This window comes from Chelonia mydas, chromosome 7 (assembly GCF_015237465.2).
Source record: "Chelonia mydas isolate rCheMyd1 chromosome 7, rCheMyd1.pri.v2, whole genome shotgun sequence".
NCBI classification, from domain to species: domain Eukaryota; kingdom Metazoa; phylum Chordata; order Testudines; family Cheloniidae; genus Chelonia; species Chelonia mydas.
In genome coordinates, this window is record NC_057853.1 from 112,608,206 (window position 1) to 112,634,990 (window position 26,785).

At 40.3% G+C, this 26,785-nt stretch overlaps 1 protein-coding gene across 6 annotated transcripts in view; it reads right to left on the reverse strand.

The window, feature by feature from the left end:
• Positions 1-26,785, reverse strand: part of VTI1A (vesicle transport through interaction with t-SNAREs 1A) — a 356,187-nt gene that overhangs the window by 34,294 nt on the left and 295,108 nt on the right. The window lies entirely within an intron of this gene.

The window sequence follows — 26,785 nt, forward strand, 5'->3', positions numbered from 1 at the left end:
GCAGAACTCTGTCCAGACTTCCTTCCCCATTAAAAAAATATGTTCAGAGTCACACTGAAGACTAATCAGTTGAATGCCTTTCAGAGAGTAAAACACACACATTTCAGAAGTTAGAGCAACCCATTCCTGAAACTTCAAAACTTTCAGAATCTCAAGTGCAACTCAAAAAGATTTAGGCATGTGGTCCAGTCCATTTTACAATCTCTTCAACTAATTTTCAAGTGTTTTGGAAACTGGGTGAGCAGATTGGGATTGGTTTGTTGTTCATGCCTGCTGGACTGTAGTCTGAAGGACAGAATTTGCTTGTGAGTACAAAACAACCATCCCTGCTGCGGATAAAAAACAAATTTGAAATGTATAAGCTTAAACGTTACGGAAGCTATTTTTTAAGCAGTTGTAATCTCAATTCTAATATCTGCCATTTTATTCATTCCATTTTTATGAGTTTTGCATTAAAATGTAACTCACTTTAACAGAAAAAAAATAAAGGATTAAGTATGTCATACTGAAGTCAAGATGTATACTACCGATTTAAAATGATCACACACCATGGAGACATCATTTGTAGGGTCAAACAAAACACTACTCAATGGAAGGACAGCACGAAGTATATAATATTTATCAGATGAGAGGTACATGGAGTTAAACTGTTATACTGCCAATAAACAACATCAATAAGGAGTGTGTATAGAGAAATAATGTAACACCTTAAGAAAGGAAACTAACAAAGAATCTACCAGACTGCTCAGTGTTCTAGGAGACGCTAACCCCCATTCCTTACCACACATTTTGACTCTGAATCTCTCATATGGATGATAATTTGCTTATGATATCTGCCTGATTTAAAGCTAATCTTCTGTAAATTAACTCCTAATGCTGTCTGAAATAATCCTCTTAACGTTGGGCTGTCTTTAGTACTTTACATCAAACACCATGAAGTATATAAACATATAGGCACATAGCATTTGTCGTACTGTTGGCTGCTATTGAATAATTGCTATGGTATGGGGTTCAACTGTGCCTTGAAGACATGAGTCTGTGTTAGTGTGGTGTGGAACTGTGCTGCCCCAGGGGGAGCTCCAGGAGCACCAAAGGCAGGGTTACCACTGCCCAATCCATTCAAAGGGGGGCAGCCTACTCTACTTGCATGGGCGGTAGGAGAGATCTTGGCCCCACCCCTGAGGTGTATTGCCACCTATGGGGCACATGAAAAGAGCAGTCCTTGTGTTCCAAGCCTCATGCCTCCATAAATACATGGTAATGAGAAAGCATAAACAATCTATAGTTTTGAGACAACAGAATGACAAGATCTGTGGTAAGCAGCACTAATTATCAGTTGGGAGCATAATCTGATAACTGTTTTGAAAAGACAGGGACAGATAATTTTGTTTCTTCAGACAGGCAAAGTACTTTTTAAGGGTTTTACTTCACCATCAGCCAACTTAATATTACTGTCAATGTGCTAACGTATTAAAAATAGTGCTGTCAATTAATCGCGGTTAACTCACGCGATTAACAAAAAAATTAATCGCACTTAAAAAAATTAATCATGATTAATCGCACTTTTAATAGAATACCAATTGAAATTTGTTAAATATTTGTGGATGTTTTTCTACATTTTCAAATATATTGATTTCTATTACAACACAGAATACAAAGTGCACAGTGCTCACTTTATATTATTATTTTTATTACAAATATTTGCACTGTAAAAATGATAAACAAAAGAAATAGTATTTTTCAATTCACCTCATACAAGTGTTGTAGTGAAATCTCTTTATCGTGAAAGTGTAACTTACAAATGTAGATTTTTTTTGGTTACATAACTGCACTCAAAACCAAAACAAATGTAAAACTTCAGAGCCTACAAGTCCACTCAGTCCTACTTCTTGTTCAGCCAATCGCTAAGACAAACAAGTTTGTTTACATTTACGGGAGCTACTGCTGCCTGTTTGTTATTTACAATGTCACCTGAAAGTCAGAATAGGCATTCGCATGGCACTTCTATAGCCAGTGATGCCAGGTATTTACATGCCAAATATGCTAAACATTCATATGTCCCTTCATGCTTTGGCCACCATTCCAGAGGACATGCTTCCATGCTGATGATGCTCATTAAAAAAATAATGCGTTAATTAAATTTGTGACTGAACTCCTTGGGGGAGAATTGTATGTCTCCTGCTCTGTTTTACCTGCATTCTCTCATATATTTCATGTTATAGCAGTCTCAGATGATGACCCAGCACATGTTCTTTTAAAGAACACTTTCACCGCAGATTTGACAAAATGCAAAGAAAGTACCAATGTGAGATTTCTAAAAATAGCTAAAGCACTCGACCCAAGGTTTAAGAATCTGAAGTGCCATTCGAAACCTGAGAGGGACGAGGTGTGGAGCATGCTTTCAGAAGTCTTAAAAGAGTAACACTCCAATGCAGAAACTACAGAACCCAAACCACCAAAAAAGAAAATCAACCTTTTGCTGGTGGCATCTGACTCAGATGATGAAAATGGACATACATAGATTAGCTCTGCTTTGGCTTTTTGTCGAACAGAACCCATCATCAGCATGGACACATGTCCTCTGGAATGGTGGTTGAAGCATGAAAGGACATAGGAATCTTTACAGCATCTGGCACATAAATATCTTGCAATGTCAGCTACAACAGTGTCATGCGAATGTCTGTTCTCACTTTGAGGTGACATTGTAAACAAGAAATGGGCAGTATTATCTCCTGCAAATTGTAACCAAACTTGTTTGTCTGAGCGTTGGCTGAACAAGAAGTAGGACTGAATGGACTTGTAGGCTCTAAAGTTTTACATTGTTTTGTTTTTGAATGCAGTTATTTTTTTTGTACATAATTCTACATTTGTAAGTTCAACTTTCATGATAAAGAGATTGCACCACAGTACTCTTATTAGGTGAATTGAAAAATACTATTTTGTTTTTTACAGTGCAAATATTTTAAATAAAAAATAAATATAGAGTCAGCACTGTGCACTTTGTATACTGTGTTGTAAATGAAATCAATATATTTGAAAATGTAGAAAACACCCAAAAATATTTAAATAAATGGTACAGTATTCTATTATTGTTTAACAGCGCAATTAATTGCGATTAATTTTTTTAATCGCGCGGTTAATCGCGATTCATTTTTTTAATTGCTTGACAGCCCTAATTAAAAATATTTTTTCCACTGAATACACTGAAATATTTTTCTCCCACAACATTAATTTAATGACACAGTCCAAAACCCTAATTGATATTAGTGAGCAATGAAATTCCAGCATATTCTTTTCCTTGTTTTTCAAACATAAATGGCATTCACAAGCTTTAGTGAATGGGCCCCTTTATGGTTTAACAGGCAGTTTATTGGCCCAGACTCCAATGTATAACAAGCACAATTGCAAAAGCAATACATTTTTAACTGAAAGATTCACATATTTTTACTAAGAAAATTACTCAATTAACAAGTAATGGTCAGATAAAGGTTTGAAAAAACATTTTTCTATGGGGAATGTTGTATTATATTATATTAAATGATATTCTTGCCATAGTAAACATTTATAGGGGGTTATTCAATGAAAAAAAGTCATATTGTTTAATACTACTTTATTTGAGTTGATTTTTCTTTATTATAGCACAGATAAAGCACAGTGATCAGTGAGTTGTATGTGCCCAACAGCCCCGCAAGAGTCTTGTGGAAATGTATAAAACAAGCAGCGATACAGTCCTTTGCCAAACACGGTCATAAATTTTTTATTTGGCAGCTAACATTCTCACTCCTTTTCTTGGCAGCTATTGGGACCTTTAGCAAGAAAGGTGCAGGAGAAAAATACCTTGTTTAGAGATGTTTTCAACACTTTCTGGGATTTTTCAGAACTTCTGCCTGCAGCACATTTTTACAACCACAGTCTCCAATCACCTGATGAGTAGCTGGTGGTTTTTAACTTTTTTTTTCTTTTTTTTTAAATATAGACAGCTTACTACCCCCTCTGGCCTTCAGCCTAGAATGTAGGCTTTTTTTTTTTTTTATTTTGGTGTGTGTTCCAGGGATACAAGTGGTTGCTCCTCTCTGTCTAGACAAAAAACTGAAAATAATATCAGAATGTACCTTTCATTGCTCCTGATACTATCTGTATCTTATTCCCAGATGACAGAGATAAATGAAAGGCAAACATGTGCTGATTACTTTTGCATTTTTCTTCAGAGAGCTCTACAAAAAACTGGTCACAGGTGCAGCTCCCTCGGTCCGTCAGAGGACTGACTGATAAACAGAATCGTGAAATAGATTTCTGCACCCAGGCCCACTCCTCAGCTGATTGTTTAAAAAAAAAAAAATCCACTCAACTTGACATCTGATACCCAGTTTTTTACAGTGCTGGTAAATCTGTTATTGTGCTTGTGCAGGTACAGCTGCTGGCTCTCTCGGACATACAACGCTGTGCGCTGGGTTATGAAGGAGAGAATTAAACACTAAATCGTCAACAGTCACTTAATTGAAAAAATCACTTGTAGTGATATTATATTGTATGCATTACTTCTATGCTGCAAACAATGAAAGAGGTGCCCATTTCAAATTCCAATGACTGCCTGATGTACCCACCTAGCAACAATGAATATATTTTGGCTCTAGTTTCATGACATATGAAATCACAGTCTGTCTTAAACAGCTGTAGAGAAACAAATGGGCTTTTTTTTTTTTTTTTTTTTTGAAATCAGGAACATTCAATCTCTGTACATTTTTCTCTGATATGACAATGTATCGAATCAGAGTTCCCTTTAAACAACAGATGCTTATTAAAGCACACAGTTAGAACTACAGACACAAAAGAAATAGATTTCCACACAGTTTAAGTTCCAGTTTTGTCTCCCTTGTTTACCAGGGGCTTCATCCTCTCTGGAACTATATATAGCATACAGAGACATCTAGTGGTTGAATAAAATATCGGAAATAAACATATAATTAAATCTACTGTAACTCCATTGAAGTAAATGCAGTTATGCCAGGGATGAAATGGCCCAGTTTTGTCTCTCTCTAACAGAGATGAACAAATCACAAATGGATAGAACTGCCTTTTTAAAGCCACTTCACACAAACATATCACTTTGGGGTGCAAGAGTCTTCTTCTGTGCAGCTCCTGCCTTTTGGAAAAGCCTTCCTGTAGCTTACTACTTCCTTGACTCTTTTCAAATCACAACCTAACAACATCTTTTCTCCCTTTTAGTTTCTCTCTCTCTTTGCTATTATATTTCACTTCATAAATAATAAATAATAATACTACCTAGTTCTTATATAGCACTTTTCATCAGTAGATCTAAATGCATGGTTTAATTGCAAAACATTGTTTTAGAGCCAGTTTCTATGAAAGCTGTCATACACAACAAAAACCTATTGGACAGTGACAGGGAAATGTAACTTTATGAAAAATAATACTCCAAAAGAAAGAAAAGCATGTATACCAATAAGAAAAAATTTAAATAGCTTATGGAGGCTGAGAGTTTGATCCATAGGCCACTGAAGTCAATGGGCTTTGGATCAGGTCCTATATCTTTTAAAGAATATAAACATACAAAGTCTCACATTATGTTTTAAATCGATGTTATGGGCCTGATTCTGCTCAGTGTTACACCGTTGTAAATCAACAGTAACTCAGTGGAGTAACACCACCTCAAGATTGAGTCAGGCTCTATATCTCAAGGACAGAACTTGTGCCAGGGATGTGAAACAGATGTTGCTTTCCTCATTTATTTGTTTAGTAAACTTCAGGTCAATAGAACTTTCAGAGGGCAGGTCGGTGTAACACTTCTGGATCTTCCTTTTGAGAGAGAGAGAGTGTGTGTGCGCGTATATGCATCGTGTTTGAATTAAAACTGGGAAACGATCTCTTATTTTTTTTAAACTTTACTTGAGCTATGCACAATTCCCTTGGGGCAAAGAGAAAGCTAGCTATTTGTGGATGGGAAAAAGGGCTTTTGTGAGCTGCAAAACTGCATCACTGAAAGCTGCTTCTTTTAAAAAGAATAAAAAACATTTGATACTATTTTAAGAGAAAACATGGGTAAATATTTCAGTTTTTGCATGTTGCCGCATTAACGAATTTAGCAGTAAAACATTACACTTTATAATTAAGTTCCCTTAGTTTGCTGCTGCCCAGAAGTTTGTCAATACTCTCTGGGATAAGTAAAATCAAGAAATAGTGAAGGCAATTTCCAACAGCTTGCTCAAGCAAATCTATCAGAGGCTTAAACTCACTTCAGAACACTGAAATTTGAGACGCCATATCAAATAAGCAGCTTTTTCCCCCTGAAGAGTAGAAACTGGGTGTAGCTAACCTAGTGCATAATAGGTTTATTCTCATTCACAAAACAGGAATTACTTTATGGCCCCAAAGTAAAACTAGTATAAGAAATATGCTAGCAGATTTGCTGCAGATGTGTGCTGTGACACGTATGCAGAGAATCTGTTATTAATCCCATGCAAACTTTTTAATATTTATACAGTGTAATGCAGGAAACCATTAAGCTGAAGGTTCTGAATTATTAAAAACTAAACCAAAAAAGGATCTGAAGTTTGAGATGGTCAAGCTTATTTTCAAACAGTATCAGTTTAATTCACTGATTCTAGGGTATCCCCATCCCCCACTGCTTACATTTATTTTAATGACTATTGTGTGTTTCTTTTTGTGTATGTATTCAACCTCTTTTATTGTAACCCATGACAGTTCATAGCGAAAGTGCAGCTTTTCAACTCTCTCGTTTACCGGACTGTGACAGGAATGTTCTTGCTAGGGGGTTTGTTTGGGAGTGCTCTGGATACGTATAGAACAGGAAATAGTCTGTCTCAAATGCTGGAAAACCTATCTTTCACCTGAATCTTTCAAAGCTTATGTCAGAACATAACTAGAACCTATGTATCTGCACAAGAGTTACGATTACTATAGGCAATTATACCATGGAAATGCAGGAACCTGACAAAGTAATTAATCAAATTATTTTTCACAATTTCAGTTCACCCCTAAAATTTTTCTTACTTCCAAAGCAGATGGATATTATATTACCAAAGCTGTTGAAAGGGTGTAACACTATCCATGAAGCCAAAGGCCACTAAAACTATGCAATGCATAAATTTTTATTGTTTGCTCAGTATTGAAATCTCATTAGGGCTCATAACTCTTCTGCACACTGCGAACATTTGCATCTGCTGATCATGAGAACTTAGATGGAATGTATACCTTTGGCTAACTTACTTGTTATGTTTTTAGATGAGAATGTGTGTGTCGCTTTTTTAAAGCCCTTACACAGCTGTGATTTAAGTGTCCACTTTTAAAACAAAATATATTAAAACTTTCATTTAAAATATCTCAAGGTTGTTTTATGGCTGGCAACATCCACGATCATCATGTACAAAAGCTTCATCTGACTTAGTATTCAGAATAATCATTGTTTGAAAACTGTGCCCTATAGAACATTTCCCTTCATTTATCCTTTCTGCTTTATGCGGTCACATTTTAATTAGATTAGAATTTGTCCTCCAATTAGCTTTCATTAAACTCTATAGATTACAGCAAAAATCTCCACTGAGTTATGCTTCAAAATTCTGCCTAAAGTTTAAAATAAAATAACTGCAAATGAAGTGATTATGAAGATTACTACTATGCAAAAAACATCAGTCGTTTCCTGGTTTACTTATACATTTAACTTTGTAATTTATTTTGCCATCTTCAATACCTCTGCATTCTCCAGAGTAGTAATCATAATAATACCTTACAGTTATAGAATTCCTTTAATTCCCAAGTATCCTTAGGGGCCTGATTCTGCAATCCTGTCACTGAAACTGCTCAAGTGAATGCTATTTAGTGCAAGTAAGGGATGTGAATTAGACCCCAACTACAAGCCAAATTATGACACTTGGATACCATTGATTGCTATTGGGTCATAGTCAAAGCCAGAGTAGGACTTGATAAGTGTACACATGGAATTGCTTCATCTATTCTGGGATAGGATTGAATAGTGCACAGCAACACCATGTTCTCTTTAGGACAGGGTGTGAAAACAGATACTGTCTCCAATGTAAATTGCAGGGAAAACTGAAAATGTAATTACCCAAACTGGAAAGGGCCCAGTAGGAAAATGGGCCTAATAACATTACTGTAATGTTAGTTCCGTCTTTAAATGAGAAATTGCCAAGTGCAGTTGCCCTTGTGTTGGAACTTTGCTGATGCCTAGCATACATGCACATTTACTACACGCTGAAGGCAACAAATTACAGATTCGCAAAAAGAAAAGGAGTACTTGTGGCACCTTAGAGACTAACCAATTTATTTGAGCATAAGCTTTCGTGAGCTACAGCTATGCTCAAATAAATTGGTTAGTCTCTAAGGTGCCACAAGTACTCCTTTTCTTTTTGCGAATACAGACTAACACGGCTGTTACTCTGAAATTACAGATTGTGGGTCCAATCCTCCAGACTCAGGAGCATGGATGGATCCTTATTCCTGAATGGAGTCCCACGTGGGCACACAAGACCCAGTGCTGGATTAACACTAAACAGAAATTCTCCTCCAATAACAAAGATAAGCACCAATGAAAGAGAGGAATATCTTTAATGAGATACAATTTGCCCATGATTTTTATATATATTATCTATACACACACACACACACACAACATGCAGCCAGCATCTGAAAGCTAAAAATAGACACACTTCTGTTAAAAAACAGAAACCTGCCTTAACTCCATCAATATACTTTAGACAGGAGGCACACAGTGGAAAACAAATATTTTGCTAAAAAATAAATGCCATTTGTATGACAAAGCAGAAACATCGGAGCAACAATTATAAGAATATTAATAAAAATGAATTAGACTAATAATAATAATGCCTCACAATTTTCATCTTCAAAGTCCTGTTAAATACATATTAATTAATTATTAGAACAAACTTTAACGGATTCATCTTCTTATCACTCAGGTGAGTAGTATTATCCCCATTTTACAGAAAGCAAAACGGAAGGTTAAGAGATTAAGGGCAGGTCTACACTATAGCGGGGATCGACGCTCTGAGATCGATCCACCAGCGGTCGATTTAGTGGGGCAAGTAAAGTCCCGCCAAATTGACTGCAGATCGCTCTCCAGTAGATCCCTGTATTCTACTCCCCGATGAGAAGAATAAGGTAAGTCGACGGGAGAGTTTCTCTCGTCGACCCGCCGCGGTGTAGACCCCATGGTAACTCGACCTAAGGTACGTCGACTCCAGCTCTCTCCCATCAGCTTAGAGCATCTTCATTAAGGAGCTACAACGGCACAGCCTAAGGGCACGTCTACACTTAAAATATTGCACGGATGCAGCATTTTAAGTGCAGACGTGCTCTCAGGGTACGTCTACACTATGAGAAAAGACCCGCAGAAGGGCAGCGGCTGGCCCAAGTCAACTGACTTGGGTTTGCAGGTCTTGGGACGCAGGGCTATAAACCAGCAGTATAGATCTTCGAGCTCAGCTTGGGAGGGTCTCTGAGCTTGAATGTCTACACTGCTATTTTTAGCACTTCAGCCCGAGCCAGCTGTCCTTGGGCTCTGAGACTCAGTGCCATGAGTTTTTTTTTTTTTAAATCACAGAGCAGACCTACGCTTAGGAACCAAAGGCTCATGCTCTTAGTTAACTAAGCCACTTTTGAAAATGGGACATGGGCTCCTAAATCACTTAAACACTTGAATTTTTTTTGCCCAGTGTAACCAAAAAATGCACAAACCCCAAAGTTAAGCACAAGAACCTGGGAATGCAACTTTGTCACGATGAGATGCAGCCATGGCATGAGGATGGCTAAAGCGTTGGCATTTCACGCTGACTATGGCCATGAAAACTTTAGGCGTTGAGAAATTCTATATATAACTTTATATCCTTACAAAATACAACCTACATACTTGGAAAAGAATTATAAATTAACCCCTGTTATTTTAATCCCTGCTTTTTTATTTAGCACCAACCATAAAGAGAATTTTTAATAAAGAAATAACCTCAGGTTACTTTTTATTGGCGTGTGATTTATAAAGCTTTAGAAAGGTATCTATTCTGGAAGTATAGTGTGCCCACTGCTATTTTTGCAATGGAAACGGAAACGCAAACTGGAAATGGAGTCATTCATTCACACTTACAGGATTACATCTCGCTGACAGGCATGCAAACTTGGAAAGGTGCTACACAGTTGCTCTTAAAATATTATACTATAATTTTTTTTGTTTCAGCTTCAATTAAACAAATGTTAAAGAAGAATCAGAACTTCATTAGGGCTATGGGTTCATTGTTTGCAATAGATCATTTCTGGAAACCGTAAAGGATGAGAAACTCCATGCACTTTTAACAAATATATCTCAGCAGGCAATTATTTTGATAAAATCTTCAGGGAAAGTGAAGAACATAAAAAAAAAAGGGTGAGAACATGGCTGAAAAAAATCTGTTTAAAAATTCGAACAAATTTTCCTGGAATGGTTTTTGCAGTATTTGTACAGATCTGGTAAGTACTGAGTTTGTGATCTGAGTTTGGAATGTTCTGTGAAGCACACTACAGATTAGAATGGGCCGAAAGTAAAACCATATACTTGAAGCCTTTTTGAATTTGTGGATTCTACAAGTAGATTCAAATTAGATCCAAAATCAGGAGAAACCTATTTTCTGGTTACCATTTAAGATCTTACAAGAACAGTTTAATCCTGTGAGATTATCTGCATTTCAAAACAGCAGAAGAATAGATCCACTGAGTTTGCAAGATTTTTGCAACTTTGGGTTTACAAGAACAGCTCCTGAGATTTCAGCTTCCCTGAACCTGAATCTGGGTGAGAGTGTATCAAGGTTTCTGCTCTCTGGCAGTCTTTTGTTGCCTCACACAGCCACTCCTGCAGTGGCTGGCAGCAGAATCCGGGTGCGCTCTCTACTCTGGGTTCTAGTCCAGGGACTCTCTAGACTGCAGCCAAGGTCTGTTGCGCTCCATACCTTGCTGCATTTCCCTGGGCGCTTTCCTAACCATCTGGCTCTCCCTTCCTTCTCTGGGTCTGCCAGCTTTACTCCTCCCAGGGAGTGACTGCAGCCTTTCCCAGCAGCTCCTACCTGCTGCCTACTCCCTGGCTGTCTGGAAGACTTGCCTGTTCCTGCACAGGGGCTGGAGCACCCACAGGGAAAAATTAGTCAGTGCTCTGCATCCACTGGCAGCCAAGCTCCCTGCCCCCCCGTCTCACCTCACCTCCGCCTCCTCCCCTGAGCGCACTGCGTCCCTGCTCCTCAGCCTACCTCCCAGTGCTTGCCGCTGCAAAACAGCTGTTTCACGGCATAACAAGCTCCAGGAGGGAGGGGGGAGGAGCGGGAATGTGGCACGCTCAGGGGAGGATGCGGGGAAGAGGCGGGGACGGGGCGGGGTTTTGGGGAAGGAGTCGAATGGGGCAGGGAGGGGCGGAGTTGGGGCGGGGACTTTGGGGAAGGGGTTGGAATAGGGAGAGGCGGGAGGGGGCAAGGCAGGGGTGGAGTTGGGGCTGGGCCGGGGGCAGAGGGGGGTTGAGCACCCATCAGCGCCAGCAGAAGTCGGCGCCTATGCTCCTAATTAGGGTTTTTCTCTCAGCCGTAATTCCCCCCTCCACCCACCCCGCCCGTTTGCCACCTAATAGGCTAATTGAACCCTCTGGCCTGCCCTAATCCCTTCAGGTCAAGGGGGAGAATGCCCGCTATAAAACTCCTATCACACTCCTATAAAACTCAGGATGATACAGGAGGCACATTACTCAAAACAAACATGAGCTGCACATTTTCTGGAAGTTTCTTCTCTCCTTCTTCTGATTGAAATATACAGCAAGTGGGGCTTGTGCACTGTTTCTCATATACTCCTCTACAAATATTATAATTATCCAGAAAAAAAAAATCAATTTTTTTAAAGTGAAAAAGTGTTAGACTTTTCTAGAACCTCTCTTGCATATTGACTTCCTATAGCAAAGCTAATTAAGTTTTAGGTCAGTTTGATGTGTCAAAAATCGCTCGGATCACAAAACTGAACCCAAGTAGACTAGCCAGAATTTCTTCATCCAAACCATGTCTGAGAGAAAGCTACACCTGAGATTGTGCAGAAGTACGAAAGGTCCCAGAATTGCTCATATTTGTTTCTACTTACTATTTCTTTACTATAACGTCTCTTTAAAATATCCTGACAGAATGCAGATTATGGGCTTGCTATGTACCCTTTTTTTTTCCAAAGGAAGCTAACAGTGAGCCCTAGGAGGAACGGACTCTTGAGGGGTGGTGTTTTTGTTTTTAACTTTGTTCACTCCCCTCAGCTACTGACCAAAGCTACACATCAGTCAAGGTCTATGGTTCCTTGAAAAATAAAAGGTTTAAAAAAAAAAAAAGGAGTAAACCAGCAAAGATGTTATACTGGAAATATAGCAAATACTCTACATTTTGGAAACAATTTCCATCCATGGGTTGACCAGAGCAACTTTTAGTCTCTGGAGATTTGGATTCAAATCCAGTTTAGAATAAGTGTGTCAAGGTCTCATATGAATCTAGATTCTCCACACACACAAAAAATAACACCAAATCTTTTTTCTCATTTCAATATGTTTGAAAGAGGCCAACGATCTAACTAGCAGAGAGTGTTGCAGATTCGGAACTGATTTTGTAGAACTGTGTTTGGAAACTGGCACAGTGTGTTACCAGATTATGTCTATTTCCTTCCTGTTTTATTAGTTCCTCACTTTCATAAGCACTAAAAAACAAACAAGCAAACAAACAAAAAAGCACACAAACCATCAATTAGGAGAACAAGGACAAGGAAAATAATTGTGTACACTGCATACATTAATTATGTAAAAGATAAAATGGATGCAAGATGCAACAACATAGATTACTACACTACTTGTTGCATTTCTGAATCTGTGGGAATAAGGAGGAATTATCTTGATAATTTACTAAATGTAGAAGACCCTGAAAAGACTGCACCAGGCCTGCATCAATTTCTCTGGTTACATTTCCTGACTGACTCCTCCTACTTTTGGCATACTGGGCTCAATTCTCAGATCTGGACAAACTGCACAGCACAGAACTCAAAAGTGGGGCATGCAAAGGTGGTTTCATGACACCTTTGTGTACTCCTATTCTGGGATTTGCCCAGCCTCCCAAGAAAATTATAGCAGTCCTACACTTGGCTGCCAGCAGCCAGTTGTGTCAGTTCTATACCATTAAAGGAATCCTAACACCCCAGGGGGGAGATTGCTAGCAAGATCCTACAGCTTTCCACCACCAGAGCAGCTTACAGTCAGTGGCCATGAGCTAACAGGAAAGCTGGCCTGTTTAAATGCAAAGATAAGTAAGTATTGTCAAGGCAATGTGAACATATTGGTTAGGCAATGTGAACATATTGGTTAGTTGCACCTAAATTCTGCAGCAAGGACCCTGAATTCTGCAGCATTCAGGTGCAGCAGCTTCAGGGAAAATCAAAACTGGAGGTTTTTATTGAATGAAAATGAAAATGACGAATACAATCGGAAAAGTCATTTGGTCACTTATTTATACCTGTATTGATATTAAATTCAATTTGTTTTAAACTCTACTCTTTTGTTTCTGGTTTTCAATATGCCGCAGATTAGTGTATTGACAAGGCAGAACTGCATTGCAGAAACTATCAAAGAAAAGATTTTGGCAGTTTCTAGGGAATATTTGAGGCCTTTGGCAGCAAGATGGCATGGGAGGCTACTTAGGATTGTGAGACAAACAAATTGGGTAGATGACTAACATGAGCAGCAGTGAAATAGTTAATACTGATAATTACACAATCACCATGAGGTTTCAGCCATTACAATCCATTAAAATGAATCTGACCAGGTCATATCTCTTTTGTAGCTGTCACATTATATTGTAGTTTTAAACTGCATGCGGATTCACAAATCAGACTCCACTGCACCAGTTTACACTCCGCTCCTATTTGGAGCATTATCTTTGTAACCATGAAGCTAGAAACAGGTTTTTTTGTTTTTAAGGAAAGCTCTGATTCTGAAACACAACTCTGCTGTGAAGGGCAGATTCTGTATGACTGCAGAATACACAGACCCCTGGAATATGGTAACTATATCAAGATTGTTTTACAAAACTTCATCAACTTAACTTTACATTTACCAAAAAGATTTTTTTTACTATAAAATCATTCTTATTACACTAAGTGTCAACTTTCACACTTCAAGACAAAAGCCAGCCATTAAGTGGGGGTAAGGAAGAAACTCATCCACCTTCTTCAGAAGCATTTGGTACTGGCCACTGTTGGAGTTAGATATGAGTCTATCAGGACAGCTGACCTGATGTGGTATCTTCACAGTTTTTGACTTTTCAAACTTTTCAAAGACAAACTGGTATGCTCTTTAATGCAATGCTCATTGTCAAAGGTTATCAAATAAATGATAAAACTCTCTGGAAATAAACATACCTCCTCTACTTGTTTTGTATACAATTCTGCAAAAGAAAAGGAATTCTAAAAGTAAATAAACATATGGGAGGATTAGAGACGCAATACACAGAAGTATTTCCTCATTTTGAGTTAAATAAATAGAAGTCCCCTTTCTAGCCCTAACCAGGAAATATTCCTTCATAGAAGAGAGGTATGCATTATCTAGAATCTCATTTAGATTATATTAATGCTAGTGTGCCTACATACATATACACACACAGACAGCATACAGATTCCAATCCAAAATTAAACACACAATTCTATCAAGCCATTCTGGATTGATCGGCAGGGGATTTTAACATTAGATAACACCAATACAGACACAGAACTCTCTTTAGTTGTTAGCCATTAAAACTAAAGCTGAAACCTTTTAGCCATAATGAAGGAGTTTACTGGGTTCTTAATCCCTGTACCCCACCCTGATTCTCCAGTGATCTCGCTGAAAGCTTTAAAACAGTCCACACCACTAACATGGTGCAGAGCCTGTCGAACATGCTGATCTGCTCATGATTACTCTTTGCCACTGTAAAACAATCTAACTCCTCAAGTGAATGGAGTCTGTAGCAACAATGGTGTTATTGACTTGTTGCTCCAGCTCTATTTAGTTATTACCCTCGAGGCCACAATCAATAGACTTTGCACCAAGTCAGCCTAATAAATCCCAGGCTTTCACTGGAGCTTTGCCAGGAACTGCAAGAAAATCTATGGCAGTCAAACACTTAGAGTATGAATAACAGAGAAAGCTGTACTGACAGCTGTATAAATTAATTAACAAGGAATGTTCTTATTCTTTTAAGAAGATCATAATGCATGTTTATCGTGATTTAAGGAGTCAGAGGTAGAGCAACAGAAAAATCACCTTTATGCTTTCATTACAAAAAATATCAGAGGTCTGATTAAAATCAAAAACAGCCTTTTGCCTGGGATCGGCCACATATATATTTTTCCAATTACTCAATGTGCAAAAATTTACATTCATATTACCAAGGCGGCCATTTCATTATTCCAAGTTTGATTTAAAAAGCAACCCAACCCTCAAAATGTTGGGCATTTTGGGTTTACGGTGCATTTTATCTCAGTAAATGTTGATTATTATGCGTTTGTGTTACCAGATCCTTCCTCTGTGGTGGGGAATTGAATCCTGCTTGTAACGCAGTGATTAAAACAAAAACAAGGGGTGGGTGGGGGAAATCAGTCGATTGTTCAAGTAGTAAGAGGTCGGTCACTAGTGAATTACAGGTTCTTTCAGTTCCTCCTGTAATAAGCAAATATTCTGCAGACTCAGCTCTGAGCTGCCCCAGATCATACTGTCCTGAGACACTCTGAACCTACTGTAGCAAGAGCTTGGTGCCAGTCAAGGAACAGACGAATCTTCTTTTTTGCACGTTGAAAACAAATGTAACAGATCAATAGGCTCTTAGAACTTATTTGTTGCCCCAGTGGTACTTTCTAGAAGCAGTCAGCTTTCCTAATGAGGGTCACAACATTTACAGGAAGCAACAAACTAAGGTCAGCTAGCCAGCTGTTCGGGCACTTGACACTTACAGTGCAGTTAAGGGGTACGATTGTGAGTGTATATAACCTTTTGGTAAAGACAAATGCTTCGTCTGGTTGGCTGCAGCTTTTACATTTTGGGGAGGGAAAGCTTGGGCCACAGGGCTGACCTGTGCTGCTAGTATGGGAGATGTGTGTTAAATCTGCCTCAAAAAACTGTGCCTCACAACTTCCAAAAAGCTGGGATCATTTTACCCTGGAGGGGGGATGGAAGAAGTAATCTCTACCACACTGTTCTAAGGCTGCCATAACCAGGAGGGTTGCCAACTCTCCAGGATTCTCCTGGAGTGTCCAGGAATTAAAGATTTATCTTTAAAGATTATGACACGTGATGAAACCTCCAGGAATACATCTAACCAAAATTGGCAACCCTACCAGACAGGCCTCTCGGTTCAAGCAAACATGATGGGAAGGAATTGGGACCCACATCCAAAGAAAATAACACTGATTTGGGAATTTACTGAATTAGGCTTAAAACAATAAAGAATTGGTTAATGTCTGTGAAACATTTTGAACTCAGATATTATGATAGTCCTTTACTCCTGCTTTTAAGTACTACCATTGCATTAAGAACTCCCACCGTTGTTTTCTATTTCTGTTGCTGCCTTCTTTCCTCATTGTCTCTAAGATTTCTGTAGCACCTCTTCTTCCGTCCTGAGCTTAATTTTTTTCAGATGATCGCCCATCAATGACAATTTCAGGAACACTAACTACAAATACAGGACACTGATGCAGGTACACATTCAAAGCCCTGAGACAAAATCTCATTGCTTTCCTTTGTGAAAACATGCACACACATTTTCAACCTAATTCCTTAAGAATTCAGTAGAAAAACTTTTGTAAACCCTTGATACCATAGTTGTGGCTGAGAAAGCATTTTGAGTTTTTAGACCAGGTACTTATAATGCTCTGGAAATATACTCCTTTGCCTTAACATTTATTTGATATTATTATTTTTACAGCCTCAAAGTCCTTTCCCCTTCTTTTTTTTTTTTTTTTTTTAAGGAAAACCGAGTGCAGTTTATTTCACTATTTTCATGTTAGCTGAGCACTGAAATAAAGGGTTTTCCCGATGGTTGGATTAGAAATATTTCAAATACTGTTTTGCATTTTAATATCTCAAAAATGGCTTTGATTTATAACTTCAACATTCATATATACACAGGTTTCAGAGTAACAGCCGTGTTAGTCTGTATTCGCAAAAAGAAAAGGAGTACTTGTGGCACCTTAGAGACTAACCAATTTAAGGTGCCACAAGTACTCCTTTTCTTTTTGCATATATACACAGTCACTTAGTGAGGAATGTATACTCGCCTAAGTTGATTTAGAACATGGGCCAAGTTTTCAAAAGTAAGGCGATTTTGGTTGCTAACCCAGAAATAGCTTAGCACCCGCCCTCTGAAAATTAGACTTTTTAAAGATGTCTCCATCTGAGACCCAGCAAAATCACAAACTACTTTGGAAACTCTGGGACTGAGAATTAATTTAAAATAGCGTAACTGGAAGGCCATAGCTCAAGTCATTAGCAGTGCATCATCTAAGACAGGGGTGGGCAAACTATAGCCCGTGAGCCAGATCCAGCCCGTAAGCCATTTTAAGATGGCCCCCGAGCTCCCGATGGGGAGCGGGGTCTGGAGCTTGCCCCGTTCCAGCACTCCAGCTGAGGTGCTGGGTCGGGGGCCGTACCACGCGGCTCCTGGAAGCCGTGGCATGGCCCTGCTCCGGCTCCTACGTGTGCCAATGGCCCCCTCTGGTGCTCCAATAGGAGCTGCAGGGGCAGCGCTTGCGGATAGGGCAGCATGCAGAGATGCCTGGCCGTGCCTCCGCGTAGGAGCAGGAGAAGGGACGTGCCACTGCTTCTGGGAGAAGTAAGAGCCGCTCGGAGCCTGCACCCCTGAGCCTCTCCCTGCCCCAGCCCTGATCCCCCTTCCGCCCTCCAAACCTCTTGGGTCCAGCCCAGAGCACCCTCCTACACCCCCACGTCTTCATCCCTAGCCCCACCACAGAGCCCACATGCCCAACTAGAGCCCTCACCCCCTCCTGCACCCTAACCCCACTTTTGTGAGCATTCATGGCCCACCATACAATTTCTATTCCCCTATGTGGCCCTCAGGCCAAAAAGTTTGCCCACCCCTCTAAGATGATCATATTCCACTGTCCGGTGCCAACAGGGCAGAAGTTATTTGCGCAAGGCCTGTGAAATAAAGCCATGATTTTTGGGTCCTGCATTATACTTATGATTCTTCCTGTGTCCTATCTCTTCCATTGTGCTTCTGAATATGCAGTCGTTGTACTATGTTAACCACATTGCAGATACAGCGAAGGCTGAGACGAAGTTAAGAACGTATACAATAATGCCATTAATGCACTTTACTACACATACATAAGGACACTGGGTGACCTAGGCTTAGGTTCAAGGACGATTGCAAGAGGAACTTAACTTTCAACATTGAAACTGCAAGCCGGGAACATGCAGATAGTAACACAGGAGAGCTGTGCTGTATCAGGGAGTCAAAGAGGCTGCAGAGAGGTGGCTGAGAGAGGAAAGCTCAGCAGGTCTCAAGGGCTTATGCCTGCGCCTTATGCCTGCATTACTTGTGGCAAGGACTGTCCATTAAGAATAGGACTTTTTAGCCACTTATGATGCTGCAGTACGACACACACAGCAACTGAACTGCTTTGGTGCTCACACCATCATCTTTTGACATGGATGGTTGCCACACACATATGCACAATACTCAGATTCCTATGGATGTGGGAACCATAACTTTGAATTTTCAGATGTTGGTGTTTTTGCCTTTTCAGACTAAATGATGCATTAATATAGATTGCTTTTACATTTAAAAGCAGTCAGTCTTCTGATTCTGAAAATGTAAATTCTACATGCTTTAAGATGGGATTTTTTTTTTAAATGAATGCAAAAATCAGAATATTTTGCTATTCCAAGGATTCAGGTGTTTTTTTGTTTTTTTAAAACAGTAATTATAGCTGGAAAGTTCATCTTATCACCTACCTCTGCTCAATGAAAATTTTGGTCATTACAGGAAGCAAGAGCTTAACATACAAAACTACTCTTGAACTAGCTGTAAAATCCCTTTTTAAAATATACTGGTTTAAGTCTCATTTATTAACTTGAACCATGATAGCACTTGTGAAAATTACTTCAGGGGAATGTAGTTCAAGTCTCTTCACCTCTGGGTGCTGAAATTCATTACCTGGCAATAGAAATAAAGACTGGGAGCGTCTCATAGCCATGAATGCCATGTGCTGTGATACCAGCAGATTTTGCAAGCTAAGCATGATGTTGAAGGAAGACTGGCAAAGAACACCTAGGAGCTACAGAAAGTGGTGGTGTTGAATCTATCGCTGGCACCTTTCCTTCTGAGTCAGTACTGCACCAATGGTCCATCATGTTGTTAGGGAAATACTGGAAATGCTGTTTTTCTGATGAGATGTAAAACTGAGGTCTTGACCAATTGTGAGCCATTTAAAGATCTCTTGATAAGAGTAAGGACATTATAATCAAATTCCAGCACAGGTAATTACATCCTGCCGACCCAAATTCCCACTCCAATTTCCATTGAACCTTGTATCCTCCTTAACACCTGTCTTACAGTCGTGCGTAGTGTTCCTGTGCTCTTTTAAAAGATCTGCTGCAGATCAGAAGGGATCCTTATATGTATCTCTCAACTACCTACTTCAAAGGGTGCTGTCAAAATTTAATTAACATACCTGGAGATTCTCACATGAAAGATGACTCCAGGAGTGCAAAACACTATTGCATAGCACTACAGTTCTGCATAGCACATGATAGAGTCCCCGACAAAATCCAGATGACAAACGAAAGGAGGGGGTCTTACCAAACATGCGCTGAAGAATTTCTAATGTCCTTTTCTGTAATGATGTCTTGAGGATATCTCCCGTTTCCCCTATTGCATCAAGTTTAAACTTCATCATCCTTTGCCTTCATAGCCCTGGATAATCCCAAACTTGCCTACATTTCTGACCTCATCCCTTATTGTGTCACATCTCACCCTCTTTGCTATGACAATGATGCCTCGGTGCCTGGCTTTTCCTATAAATATCTTGGTAGCTTCTACTCTGGCACCCTATGTCCTTCCCAGTTCTCACCCACCAAGCAATAAACTACTTAATTCAAATCCTTAGGTAAGACTCACTTCTTCCATAACTCCCATGAGAAATAAGACATGGATAATTAGTTTAAAAAATGAATGCATCATCAAGTCTAGACTGAGAAACTGCAGGATCTTGGTGCCGTTTGCTTCCTTCCTCATTCTCTCGCTTCCCTATTGTCTGCTATTACCACTGCTCATTGCATCACATGTAAAAACTCCTTGACGCACGTCTCCGCACTGGTAATGTAAAATGTCTGCCTCACTTTTGGGCATCATAACAATAATTAATAATTAGGTATTAATAATCAAATAATAACATGAATCTTCGTTCCCTAAGTACCACAGTTTTTCGGCTTATACATGAGTAAGTACAGTAATTCCCAGAAATACTGCCACTGGAAGGTAGAATTTTCAATAAATTATATCACTCTGTCAACTAATCAGTGTATTACTTACTACTCTGTATTATTATTTTTCCTGGAAATGCTGCCTTCTGACATGACGTTTTGGAACTCTGAAAGAATGGTGGCCACCACAGGGAGTAGGCAGCGGTAGCCAACAACCCTTGTACCAACGGATCTATGTTTGCCAGAGCATCATCATTTTATTTCTCTGGCTTTCGCCTTCTACAAAGTTGGCCAAGCAATCCCAGTTTATTACAGACAGCCATATGATGGAGGAATGCTTCAGAACAGATTTAAAAAAAGCAAACTCTTGTCTGAAAATTGTATAAAGGAAAACCTAGAGGAGCTGAAATAATAAATTTTAATTTAAGCTTCTTAAAATACCATCCTACTTAAATGCAATTTGGGTAAAGGCTTTAAAACTTGCATACCTCCTCTGACTGGTTTTCTAATCTAGAATGTCTGCTATCTAACTTAATCTTATCTAGCTCTTAAGGTGATAATGCTGAACAACCCTGGCTCTGGAATACACAGGTCAAATTACAAGCAGGGAATGTTGTTCTGTCCACAGTGTCTGGGAAGGTGTAACAAAAGAGAAACATTCTTGTAAACCAGACTACTGCTGAAGGTAAATGGTAACATTCTATGGAACGGAGCCCTCAATGATTCATTCATTCTATCAAACGTTCTGCAGCTAATTGGAGTTGAAAAAAACAAAAACAAAGAAAACAGTTCTATGTTTTTTGTCCTGGATTAATTGGGGTGGTCCCTACCAATTGCTTCTCAGAATCTGTGAAAACTCATCCTCTCTCCAACTAAGGCTGTTATTTACTTGTGTTGCTCCAAAATTCTTTCGTCATGATAAAGTGGATCAACTCAATCTAAATGTTTTGATCTATTACATATGTGGAAAATGAGACACTGGCACAAGAAACGCAGCTGCTTTCTAAGCGCTGTGTCTAAACGACCTCTACTGCACAGCAAGGGGGCAAGTGAATCAGCCTCTTCCAATGGAAATTACTTTACCTTTGAGTCTCCATGTAATATGGGAAAGGAAACTCAAAGCCTACTTTAAATGACAGAATTAAGCTAGATGTTACTTGCAAATTGATTAATTTCCTTAACAGACAGATTGATCTAATGAATTTTCTCTTCTGTACTGTAAGTATTCTGCAACTGTTCTGACACAAGACAGCTACAATAATTTAAATAAATCTGGAATCCATTTTAAGGGACATGATCAAATTTGACCTAAAATTAAGAATAAAAGTGAAAACAATATAAAAAAAAAGCTGGAAAAAATATGTTTGGGTGAAATTTAAAATAAAAGAAAACATTTCTAGGTAAACAAATATGCTCCAGCAAGATTTGCAATCCAAATATTGTAGCACTGTGTTGGTGCTTAAGAACCTGAGAGTGAATTTTACTAAGAACATAAGTGAAACGGACTTGTCCATTGTCACTGCTCAAACACAGACAAATGTCAACAGTAAACAAATAGCAAAGACAGCGAAAAGAAATTAGATATTTTTAATCAGTCAGTTTTAATTAACTAAGGTCAGTCTGTGGCAGTTTTAATACTCTAATGTGTTAGCAGACATGTAAAATGTCTTTACATGTGGTACTAATAAAATGTTGAGGCACAGGGCCGTATTTCTAAAGGGCCTCTAGAGTGTTCCTGTGTGTCAATCTGCATGTGCATGTAAAAATCAGTGCATCCAACTATCAGTATGCACATACAAATAGCTGTGCACGCAAATTCTCCAAACAAGCATTTCAGGGGCCCCTTTTAAGATTTGACCCAGGATGGCAGGAGATCCAACCTAATTCAAATTCAGTTTAAGAATAGCTAAACTTCATTGTTTCTGTGCCAATTCTAAGCAAGTTCCCTAATCTTTTTCCTGTTTCAACTTTACTATCTGAGTTTCATTAAAAAAAAAAAAAATTCCCAGGCTAATTCCATTCAGCTGCACCATCCAATCCCACTTTTCACACCTTATTCAGTCACACAACAATTTAAACCTCACAGCTGAATCTGGAACTCCAAATGCAATATGATTGGTTGCATTATCTCCTGTGAACTCACGAGAACATGTGTGGACTCCTTGCAGCCATATGAAATAAAACCCCTGGCATCCATACCATAAGTGATTGGCCACCCCTCATTAGAATTCAGGTTGACAACTGAGCTCAGAACTTTCACATCCTATGTTATTTACAGGAAACTTTTAAATAGTAAAAAAAACTTGATGTGGTCAGTAATATAAAAGAACAGCTATTTAAGTTCGGGGGTGCAACACAGAGCACAAAGTTGTCCATGACTGCAATAAATCAGCACACTGAAAAGAGTTTAATGAGGCCACTGAATAGAAGGTAGGAAAAGGAAGTGTAAGGTCAGCTCTTATAGCAAGAAGAAAATTGATTATATCTACCCCAATGGTGATAAATATAGTGATATCAACTGTCTTGTAGCTTAGCTGCATGGAACAGAACTCATTTTACTAGCCTGCAAGATTACATCTGGGTTTAAACCCAAAGGTGACAAATTGAATTGGCATGAAGAATAATGTTGAGCTTTGTATTTTTTTTAAAACTATGCTATTATACTGAATAAGACAAAACTTACATTTAAAGGAAGGCTTTATTTGTCTCACACATGATCTTAAGAAACCAAACAAGGCTTTTCTCTCCCCCTAAGTCAGTATAATAATGGTAGTTTTGTTTAAGCTGCTTGTTTGTACAAAAGCCTGAAGATATATAGGCCTCAGTGTAATCCTATAGCTGAGAGTAAGGCCTAAATGAAAACAAATCTTACTAGCAGATCTTCTATTTTAAAGACAGCTCTATTCAAATAGGCTATGCTGATTATACTCCAAGATAACTTGGCACACCGCTTAAGGTTGATCACTTTAGCAAACATGAGTTCTGTGTTGTAATTTTCTAGTCTTTCATTTTGCAGGATAGCAAAGATCCCCACAACTACTGTACCTCATTAGAGAGTTACATAACTTCAGGCCAACAGATTCTTCGGAGAGCTAGACACACACACAGAGAGAAAGAACCAGAAGCCAATTTAAAAGGTTTGCATTAGATTCTGATATGATATTTAATTTTATTGTTCCTGAATGATGAAGAGCAGTTTCCATTTTCTCTCTCTCACACACACAGACTAAATATAACACACATTGATGGCATCCTGATTTTCTCCATGCCAAAGAAGAGCTACACAAAATAAATGAAAATGATGTGCAAAAAGTGACCATGACTGTCCTTCTCTGAAATAATTTACTATTATTCTGAAATGGAAACAATTCATATTTATCCAGGCAAAAAAGACTGAATTAGAAACTTGGAGAGAGAATTCCTTAAAAAGGAATGATGTCAGAGCATTTTCTTCAGCAAATAAAATTCTGCACTGGCAGGAATACTGATACCCAGTCACCTTCCACACTGTAGGTTCACAAAGCCCTCCATTTTATTTTGATCAGTTGAGGAACTGTAAAATACTTTCACTTTTGTGCTAGAATTAGTCTTTTAGAGGGATTTTTTCCCTTTTCCTGCTGAAAACACACAGGAGGGGGCCTTAGTACTCTGCAAGCAAAGTGATTACTTAGAAGGTTCACCCTTACCAAGTTTCCTCCAACTTCTTGGAGGGGAGGCAGTGTGGCCAAGCGGCTAGAGCACTGGACTGGGACTGACTGGATTCTTTCTGTGCCTCAGTTTCTCCATCTGTAAAATGGGGATAAAGATACCAAACTCTTTGTAAAGTGCTATCTACTTATACAGAACTAGGGGATTGGCTCCACTTGCGAGTTACAGCACAATAGAGCCTCAGGTGCCATAGCTCACTGCTCGGCCACACTGGCAAGGCACGTAGAGCGCTCTGTCTCCGTGGCTACAGCGCTGCTGGTACTCCACCTCGGCGAGAGGAATAATGTTTGCTGCGCCACCGCTGGAGTGCTGCAGCACCAGTGTGGATGCCCTGGTCTTTTATTGCGCTGTGATCGGCCTCCAGAAGTATCCCACAATGTCTGTTCTAGCCACTCTGGTCATCACTTTGAACTCTACTGCACTGCCCTCAGGTGACCAACCATCAGACCCACCCTTTAAATTCTCTGGGAATTTTGAAAATCCCCTTCCTGTTTGCTCAGCCAGGCGTGGAGTGCTCTCAACGAATCTTTCCAGGTGACCATGCCTCCACGCACCAGGCAATACCCTAGTATGGAGCAATGGCGAGGTGCTGGACCTCATCAGTGTTTGGCGGGAGGAAGCTGTCCAGCCCCAGCTGTGCTCCAGCCAGAGGACTTATGATATCTACGGGCAGATATCAAGGGCCATGCTGGAAAGGGGCCATGACCGGGACCTACTGCCGTGCAGGGTTAAAGTGAAGGAGCTGTGGAATGCCTACCGCAACGCCCGCGAGGCAAACAGCTGCTCTGGTGCTGCCCCCGCGACCTGCTGTTTTTACAAAGAGCTGGACGCAATATTTGGGGGCGACCCCACCTCCATGCCAAATACCACCATGGACACCTCAGAGGCCAGTGCAACAAGGCAGGAGGAGGAGGAGGAGGAGCAGCAGCAGCAAAGCAGGAGTGAGGGTGCACCGGCAGAGGAAGACACCACGGAATCCCTAGATGCATGCAGCCAGGAGCTGTTCTCAAGCCAGGAGGAAGGTAGCCAGTCGCGGCGGCCAGTGCTTGGGGAAGGACAAACACCAGAGGAGGTTCCCGGTAAGCAGCTTTTATTTTGGGAAGGAAGTTATTCGGTGCGGGCTCTTGGGGTGAGGAGGGTTAGGGCTGCATGCATGCCTAGATGCGGAATAGGGTGTTGATGTGCTCTCTCACATCGCGGTTATCGGCCTCAGTGATCCCTTCAAAGGTCTCAGCCTGAACTTGAGCAATGCGCTTGCGCAGGTTTTTCGGGAGAGCCACTGTTGTCCTCGTCCCAATAAGGCTAACTTGTCCGTGCCACTGTGCCGTGAGGGGCAGGGGGGACCATTGCTGCACACAGGCAAGCTGCAGATGGGCCAGGGTGGAAGCCGCATTGCAGTAGAAGACCCTCCCTTGCTTCCCTGGTCACCCTCAGCAGCGAGATATCTTCCAGGACGAACTCCTGTGGAAAATGTGGGGACAGTGTTCAGTACAGGGGCCCCCTGCCGCTGTTGGCTCTCCCCAAGGCACAGAAACCCAAAGGACAGTACAGTGGTGAAACAATCAGTCAGTCACACTTGACCCTGGGCTTACTCACCATTTTGGGGCTCCCGTGGATTATGTGCGCTCGCTTTGGGACAGGCAAATTATGCTATCATGTAGACTGTGCTTGCCCTTAAGTCTGGGGGAATCATTGCTCTGTCTGGTGTGAAAAATGCTGCCTCTGTTAAGTGTTTCATTTTGCCTTTACAGATGCAACCTTGAGATCTCAGCCATCCATGTTATCAACGGCAGAGAGGCTGCAAAGAATCAGGAAGAGGCCACGTAGAAGCAGCATTCAACTAATGAAAATAAAAGAGTGCAGGAGTGGTGGGAGAGTGAAAGGAGGATCCGCCAGCAGAATGTGGATTGCCGGCACCAAAGCACTGATTGGCTGATAAGCATCATTGAGCGCCAAGCAGACTCGATCCAGGCGCTCGTAGCCATGCAGGCGGAGCACTACTGCGCCTGCCCCCACCCTGCAGCCCTTGTCCCAAAACTCTTTCCCTTGTGCCACCATGTCACCTCCAAACCACTTTCTCCAACATCTGGGTTCTTACCACCACCCGCTGCCTCCAACACCTGTAGCTTTGCCACCCAGCCCTGAAAACTACAACCCTTACCCACTACGCTAAACCCCCATCACCATGCAGTATAGCCATCCTGAAGAGCAGCACGCGTTGCACAGCACTCCAGACAGGACATATGAAAATCTGTGATTGTACCGTTCCCCACCCCACCCCCTTGCCCTTTGTGTTTCCCAAGCAATTGTGTTGTGTTTCTTTTCAATAAATTGATTTTTTGGCTTTGAAAACATTCTTTATTATTGCATAATGTAAAAGAAACCTTCGCCCAGGAAAGCAACAGGCGCTGCAAGTATTGTACATAGCAAACACAGATTCCTACTGCACTTCACTCCCGTGCAGGGCACCAAACCAGACATTACTGTTGGCTTTTAGCCTCAAAGTGCTCCCTCAAGGCATCCCTAATCCTTGCAGCCCCGCGCTGAGCCCCTCTAATAGCCCTG